This window comes from Drosophila willistoni, unplaced genomic scaffold (assembly GCF_018902025.1).
Source record: "Drosophila willistoni isolate 14030-0811.24 unplaced genomic scaffold, UCI_dwil_1.1 Seg607, whole genome shotgun sequence".
Taxonomy (NCBI): domain Eukaryota; kingdom Metazoa; phylum Arthropoda; class Insecta; order Diptera; family Drosophilidae; genus Drosophila; species Drosophila willistoni.
The window spans coordinates 27,501-35,000 of NW_025814526.1; the positions used below are offsets into that span (position 1 = coordinate 27,501).

Genomic DNA, 7,500 nt, shown 5'->3' on the forward strand with positions numbered 1-7,500 from the left:
TATTTTGCTTGCATTTTAACATAGAATAAATGTCATTAATTTGATAAAGTGTTGATAGATTTATATGAATACAGTGCGTTAATTTTTCGGAATTATATAATAGCATGATTATCATTGATTTTCTGTGTTTATTATATGCACTTGTATGATTAACAATGCGAAAGATTCAGGATACCTTCGGGACCCGTCTTGAAACACGGACCAAGGAGTCTAACATATGTGCAAGTTATTGGGATATAAACCTAATAGCATAATTAACTTGACTAATAATGGGATTAGTTTTTTAACTATTTATAGATAATTAACACAATCCCGGGGCGTTCTATATAGTTATGTATAATGATATTTATATTATTTATACCTCTAACTGGAACGTACCTTGAGCATATATGCTGTGACCCGAAAGATGGTGAACTATACTTGATCAGGTTGAAGTCAGGGGAAACCCTGATGGAAGACCGAAACAGTTCTGACGTGCAAATCGATTGTCAGAATTGAGTATAGGGGCGAAAGACCAATCGAACCATCTAGTAGCTGGTTCCTTCCGAAGTTTCCCTCAGGATAGCTGGTGCATTTAAATGTTATATAAAATAATCTTATCTGGTAAAGCGAATGATTAGAGGCCTTAGGGTCGAAACGATCTTAACCTATTCTCAAACTTTAAATGGGTAAGAACCTTAACTTTCTTGATATGAAGTTTAAGGTTATGATATATTGTGCCCAGTGGGCCACTTTTGGTAAGCAGAACTGGCGCTGTGGGATGAACCAAACGTAATGTTACGGTGCCCAAATTAACAACTCATACAGAAACCATGAAAGGCGTTGGTTGCTTAAAACAGCAGGACGGTGATCATGGAAGTCGAAATCCGCTAAGGAGTGTGTAACAACTCACCTGCCGAAGCAACTAGCCCTTAAAATGGATGGCGCTTAAGTTGTATACCTATACATTACCGCTAAAGTAGATGATTTATATTATTTATAATATAAATTTTGAAACTTTAGTGAGTAGGAAGGTACAATGGTGTGCTTAGAAGTGTTTGGCGTAAGCCTGCATGGAGCCGCCATTGGTACAGATCTTGGTGGTAGTAGCAAATAATCGAATGAGACCTTGGAGGACTGAAGTGGAGAAGGGTTTCGTGTGAACAGTGGTTGATCACGAGTTAGTCGGTCCTAAGTTCAAGGCGAAAGCCGAAAATTTTCAAGTTTTAAAAATGTCAAATGAAATAATAAATAATAAAACACTTGAATAATTTTGAACGAAAGGGAATACGGTTCCAATTCCGTAACCTGTTGAGTATCCGTTTGTTATTAAATATGGGCCTCGTGCTCATCCTGGCAACAGGAACGACCATAAAGAAGCCGTCGAGAGGTATCGGAAGAGTTTTCTTTTCTGTTTTATAGCCGTACTACCATGGAAGTCTTTCGCAGAGAGATATGGTAGATGGGCTAGAAGAGCATGACATATACTGTTGTGTCGATATTTTCTCCTCGGACCTTGAAAATTTATGGTGGGGATACGCAAACTTCTCAACAGGCCGTACCAATATCCGCAGCTGGTCTCCAAGGTGAAGAGTCTCTAGTCGATAGAATAATGTAGGTAAGGGAAGTCGGCAAATTAGATCCGTAACTTCGGGATAAGGATTGGCTCTGAAGATTGAGATAGTCGGGCTTGATTGGGAAACAATAACATGGTTTATGTGCTCGTTCTGGGTAAATAGAGTTTCTATCATTTATGATAGTTATTTGTTCCCCGGATAGTTAGTTACGTAGCCAATTGTGGAACTTTCTTGCTAAAATTTTTAAGAATACTAATTTTTAATTAGTTCTTTTAAATTATAACGATTATCAATTAACAATCAATTCAGAACTGGCACGGACTTGGGGAATCCGACTGTCTAATTAAAACAAAGCATTGTGATGGCCCTAGCGGGTGTTGACACAATGTGATTTCTGCCCAGTGCTCTGAATGTCAAAGTGAAGAAATTCAAGTAAGCGCGGGTCAACGGCGGGAGTAACTATGACTCTCTTAAGGTAGCCAAATGCCTCGTCATCTAATTAGTGACGCGCATGAATGGATTAACGAGATTCCTACTGTCCCTATCTACTATCTAGCGAAACCACAGCCAAGGGAACGGGCTTGGAATAATTAGCGGGGAAAGAAGACCCTTTTGAGCTTGACTCTAATCTGGCAGTGTAAGGAGACATAAGAGGTGTAGAATAAGTGGGAGATATTATTCCTTGTGTTTGATATCGCCAATGAAATACCACTACTCTTATTGTTTCCTTACTTACTTGATTAAATGGAACGTGTATCATTTCCTAGCCATTATACGGATATATTTATTATATCTTATGGTATTGGGTTTTGATGCAAGCTTCTTGATCAAAGTATCACGAGTTTGTTATATAATCGCAAACAAATTCTTTAATGAGAGAGTGCATTTATGTATTTTTAATTTGAAATATTTGGTATAACTCCAATTACTCAGGTATGATCCAATTCAAGGACATTGCCAGGTAGGGAGTTTGACTGGGGCGGTACATCTCTCAAATAATAACGGAGGTGTCCCAAGGCCAGCTCAGTGCGGACAGAAACCACACATAGAGCAAAAGGGCAAATGCTGACTTGATCTCGGTGTTCAGTACACACAGGGACAGCAAAAGCTCGGCCTATCGATCCTTTTGGTTTAAAGAGTTTTTAACAAGAGGTGTCAGAAAAGTTACCATAGGGATAACTGGCTTGTGGCGGCCAAGCGTTCATAGCGACGTCGCTTTTTGATCCTTCGATGTCGGCTCTTCCTATCATTGTGAAGCAAAATTCACCAAGCGTTGGATTGTTCACCCATGCAAGGGAACGTGAGCTGGGTTTAGACCGTCGTGAGACAGGTTAGTTTTACCCTACTAATGACAAAACGTTGTTGCGACAGCATTCCTGCGTAGTACGAGAGGAACCGCAGGTACGGACCAATGGCACAATACTTGTTCGAGCGAACAGTGGTATGACGCTACGTCCGTTGGATTATGCCTGAACGCCTCTAAGGTCGTATCCGTGCTGGACTGCAATGATAAATAAGGGGCAATTTGCATTGTATGGCTTCTAAACCATTAAAAGTTTATTTTATAAACGACAATGGATGTGATGCCAATGTTATTTGTAACATAGTAAATTGGGAGGATCTTCGATCACCTGATGCCGCGCTAGTTACTTATTAAAACATTATTTAATACAATGACAAAGCCTAGAATCAATTGTAAACGACTTTTGTAACAGGCAAGGTGTTGTAAGTGGTTGAGCAGCTGCCATACTGCGATCCACTGAAGCTTATCCTTTGCTTGATGATTCGATTTTTTTAAATTGCTGATGTACTATTATTATATGGAAGAGTATTTCATATAATAATAAGTCCATTTCTATCCTCTTTTTTTTTTAGGTAGCCAAATGTATCGTCATTTCTTTAGTGACGCAATGAATGTACTTTAAGAGATTCCTACTCTTCATGTTTAAATGGGTGAAAAAAAAAGTTATATATATATATAAGTTAAAAGAACGAATACGGCGTTTCAAACTGTGTTCGTCATAATGTAGCCAAATGAATCGTCATTTATTTAGTGACGCAATATATATATTTAAAGAGATTCCTACTGTACCTATTAAAAGGTCAAAAGAAAAAAATGTTATATGTATATAACTTTAATAAATGAAAACGGCGGTGCCAACTGTCATCTTCATAATGTTGCCAAATGAATTGTCATTTATTCAGAGATACAATAAATATTTTTAAAGAAACTCCTACTGTCCATATTGAAAGGTGGAAAAATAATGTTATATGTATATAACTTAAAAGAACGAAAACGGCGGTTTCAACTGTGATCGTCATAATGTAGCCAAATGAATCGTCATTTATTTAGTGACGCAATATATATATTTAAAGAGATTCCTACTGTACCTATTAAAAGGTCAAAAGAAAAAAATGTTATATGTATATAACTTTAATAAATGAAAACGGCGGTGCCAACTGTCATCTTCATAATGTTGCCAAATGAATTGTCATTTATTCAGAGACACAATAAATATATTTAAAGAAACTCCTACTGTCCATATTGAAAGGTGGAAAAATAATGTTATATGTATATAACTTAAAAGAACGAAAACGGCGGTTCCAACTGTGATCGTCATAATGTAGCCAAATGAATCGTCATTTATTTAGTGACGCAATATATATATTTAAAGAGATTCCTACTGTACCTATTAAAAGGTCAAAAGAAAAAAAATGTTATATGTATATAACTTTAATAAATGAAAACGGCGGTGCCAACTGTCATCTTCATAATTTATATGAAAAAAAAAAAATTTACTCAACATTAAAATTTTTCATATCATATGAAAATATATCATAACGTATGGGATTTATTTAATATCGCCCATATATATGAAAAAAAAAAAATTTACTCAACATTCAAAATTTCTCATATCATATGAAAATATATCATAACGTATGCGATTTATTTAATATCGCCCATTTATATGAAAAAAAAAAATTTACTTAACATTTAAAATTTTTCATATCATATGAAAATATATATCATAACGTATGGGATTTATTTAATTTCGCCCATTTATATGAAAAAAAAAATTTACTCAACATTTAAAATTTTTCATATCATATGAAAATATATCATAACGTATGCGATTTATTTAATTTCGCCCATTCATATGAAAAAAAAAAAAATTTACTCAACATTTAAAATTTTTCATATCATATGAAAATATATATCATAATGTATGGGATTTATTTAATTTCGCCCATTCATATGAAAAAAAAAAAAATTTACTCAACATTAAAATTTTTCATATCATATGAAAATATATCATAACGTATGGGATTTATTTAATTTCGCCCATTCATATGAAAAAAAAAAAAATTTACTCAACATTTAAAATTTTTCATATCATATGAAAATATATCATAACGTATGGGATTTATTTAATTTCGCCCATTTATATGAAAAAAAAAAATTTACTCAACATTTAAAATTTTTCATATCATATGAAAATATATCATAACGTATGGGATTTATTTAATTTCGCCCATTTATATGAAAAAAAAAATTTACTCAACATTTAAAATTTTTCATATCATATGAAAATATATCATAACGTATGCGATTTATTTAATTTCGCCCATTCATATGAAAAAAAAAAAATTTACTCAACATTTAAAATTTTTCATATCATATGAAAATATATATCATAACGTATGGGATTTATTTAATTTCGCCCATTTATATGAAAAAAAAAAAATTACTCAACATTCAAAATTTCTCATATCGTATGAAAATATATATCATAACGTATGCGATTTATTTAATTTCGCCCATTCATATGAAAAAAATAAAAATTTACTCAACATTTAAAATTTTTCATATCATATGAAAATATATCATAACGTATGGGATTTATTTAATATCGACTATATATATGAAAAAAAATTTTACTAAAAACTAAAAATATTAATATCGCCCATTTATCGTATGGGAACATCCATATCATATGGGAATATGCATATCACATACGAATGTTTTATACTTTGGTGATTTCTTAAAAACGCCCATTTATTGTATGGGGAAAAAATGTTAATTTATTATTGAGTGGTACTTTCAAACATAAATGGTCAATTTCGAGAGTATGTGGCACAAAACCTACTTAGGTGGTGTGATGTCGAGCATGGTCAGTCATATGTTATATTGGTAAAATTCTTAAATTCATATGTCTTATGCATTTATAATCGGCAATGTCTATTTATTTATTTATTATAATGAAATTTGATGGTATTTATAAAAATACATATGAAAATTTATTGTTGAGTGGTACCTTCAAACATAAATGGTCAATTTCGAGAGTATGTGGCACAAAACCTACTTAGGTGGTGTGATGTCGAGCATGGTCAGTCATATGTAATATTGGTAAAATTCTTAAATACATATGTCTCATGCATTTATAATCGGCAATGTCTATTTATTTATTTATTATAATGAAATTTGATGGTATTTATAAAAATACATATGAAAATTTATTGTTGAGTGGTACCTTCATATATAAATGGTCCATTTCGAGAGTATGTGGCACAAAACCTACTTAGGTGGTGTGATGTCGAGCATGGTCAGTCATATGTAATATTGGTAAAATTCTTAAATACATATGTCTTATGCATTTATAATCGGCAATGTCTATTTATTTATTTATTATAATGAAATTTGATGGTATTTATAAAAATACATATGAAAATTTATTGTTGAGTGGTACCTTCAACATAAATGGTCATTTCGAGAGTATGTGGCACAAAACCTACTTAGGTGGTGTGATGTCGAGCATGGTCAGTCATATGTAATATTGGTAAAATTCTTAAATACATATGTCTTATGCATTTATAATCGGCAATGTCTATTTATTTATTTATTATAATGAAATTTGATGGTATTTATAAAAATACATATGAAAATTTATTGTTGAGTGGTACCTTCATATATAAATGGTCCATTTCGAGAGTATGTGGCACAAAACCTACTTAGGTGGTGTGATGTCGAGCATGGTCAGTCATATGTAATATTGGTAAAATTCTTAAATACATATGTCTTATGCATTTATAATCGGCAATGTCTATTTATTTATTTATTATAATGAAATTTGATGGTATTTATAAAAATACATATGAAAATTTATTGTTGAGTGGTACCTTCATATATAAATGGTCCATTTCGAGAGTATGTGGCACAAAACCTACTTAGGTGGTGTGATGTCGAGCATGGTCAGTCATATGTAATATTGGTAAAATTCTTAAATACATATGTCTCATGCATTTATAATCGGCAATGTCTATTTATTTATTTATTATAATGAAATTTGATGGTATTTATAAAAATACATATGAAAATTTATTGTTGAGTGGTACCTTCATATATAAATGGTCCATTTCGAGAGTATGTGGCACAAAACCTACTTAGGTGGTGTGATGTCGAGCATGGTCAGTCATATGTAATATTGGTAAAATTCTTAAATACATATGTCTCATGCATTTATAATCGGCAATGTCTATTTATTTATTTATTATAATGAAATTTGATGGTATTTATAAAAATACATATGAAAATTTATTGTTGAGTGGTACCTTCATATATAAATGGTCCATTTCGAGAGTATGTGGCACAAAACCTACTTAGGTGGTGTGATGTCGAGCATGGTCAGTCATATGTAATATTGGTAAAATTCTTAAATACATATGTCTTATGCATTTATAATCGGCAATGTCTATTTATTTATTTATTATAATGAAATTTGATGGTATTTATAAAAATACATATGAAAATTTATTGTTGAGTGGTACCTTCAAACATAAATGGTCAATTTCGAGAGTATGTGGCACAAAACCTACTTAGGTGGTGTGATGTCGAGCATGGTCAGTCATATGTAATATCGGTACATTTCTCAAATACATATGTCTC

General features: G+C 32.2%; 1 non-coding gene across 1 annotated transcript in view; it reads left to right on the plus strand.

Annotated features, from left to right (window-relative positions):
• LOC124461710 overlaps positions 1-3,345 on the plus strand; it is a 3,941-nt gene extending 596 nt beyond the window's left edge. The window contains exon 1 of the ribosomal RNA XR_006955222.1: positions 1-3,345. This exon is cut by the window's left edge and continues 596 nt beyond it. This is a non-coding gene — a ribosomal RNA (large subunit ribosomal RNA).
• Positions 3,346-7,500: the final 4,155 nt, after the last annotated feature.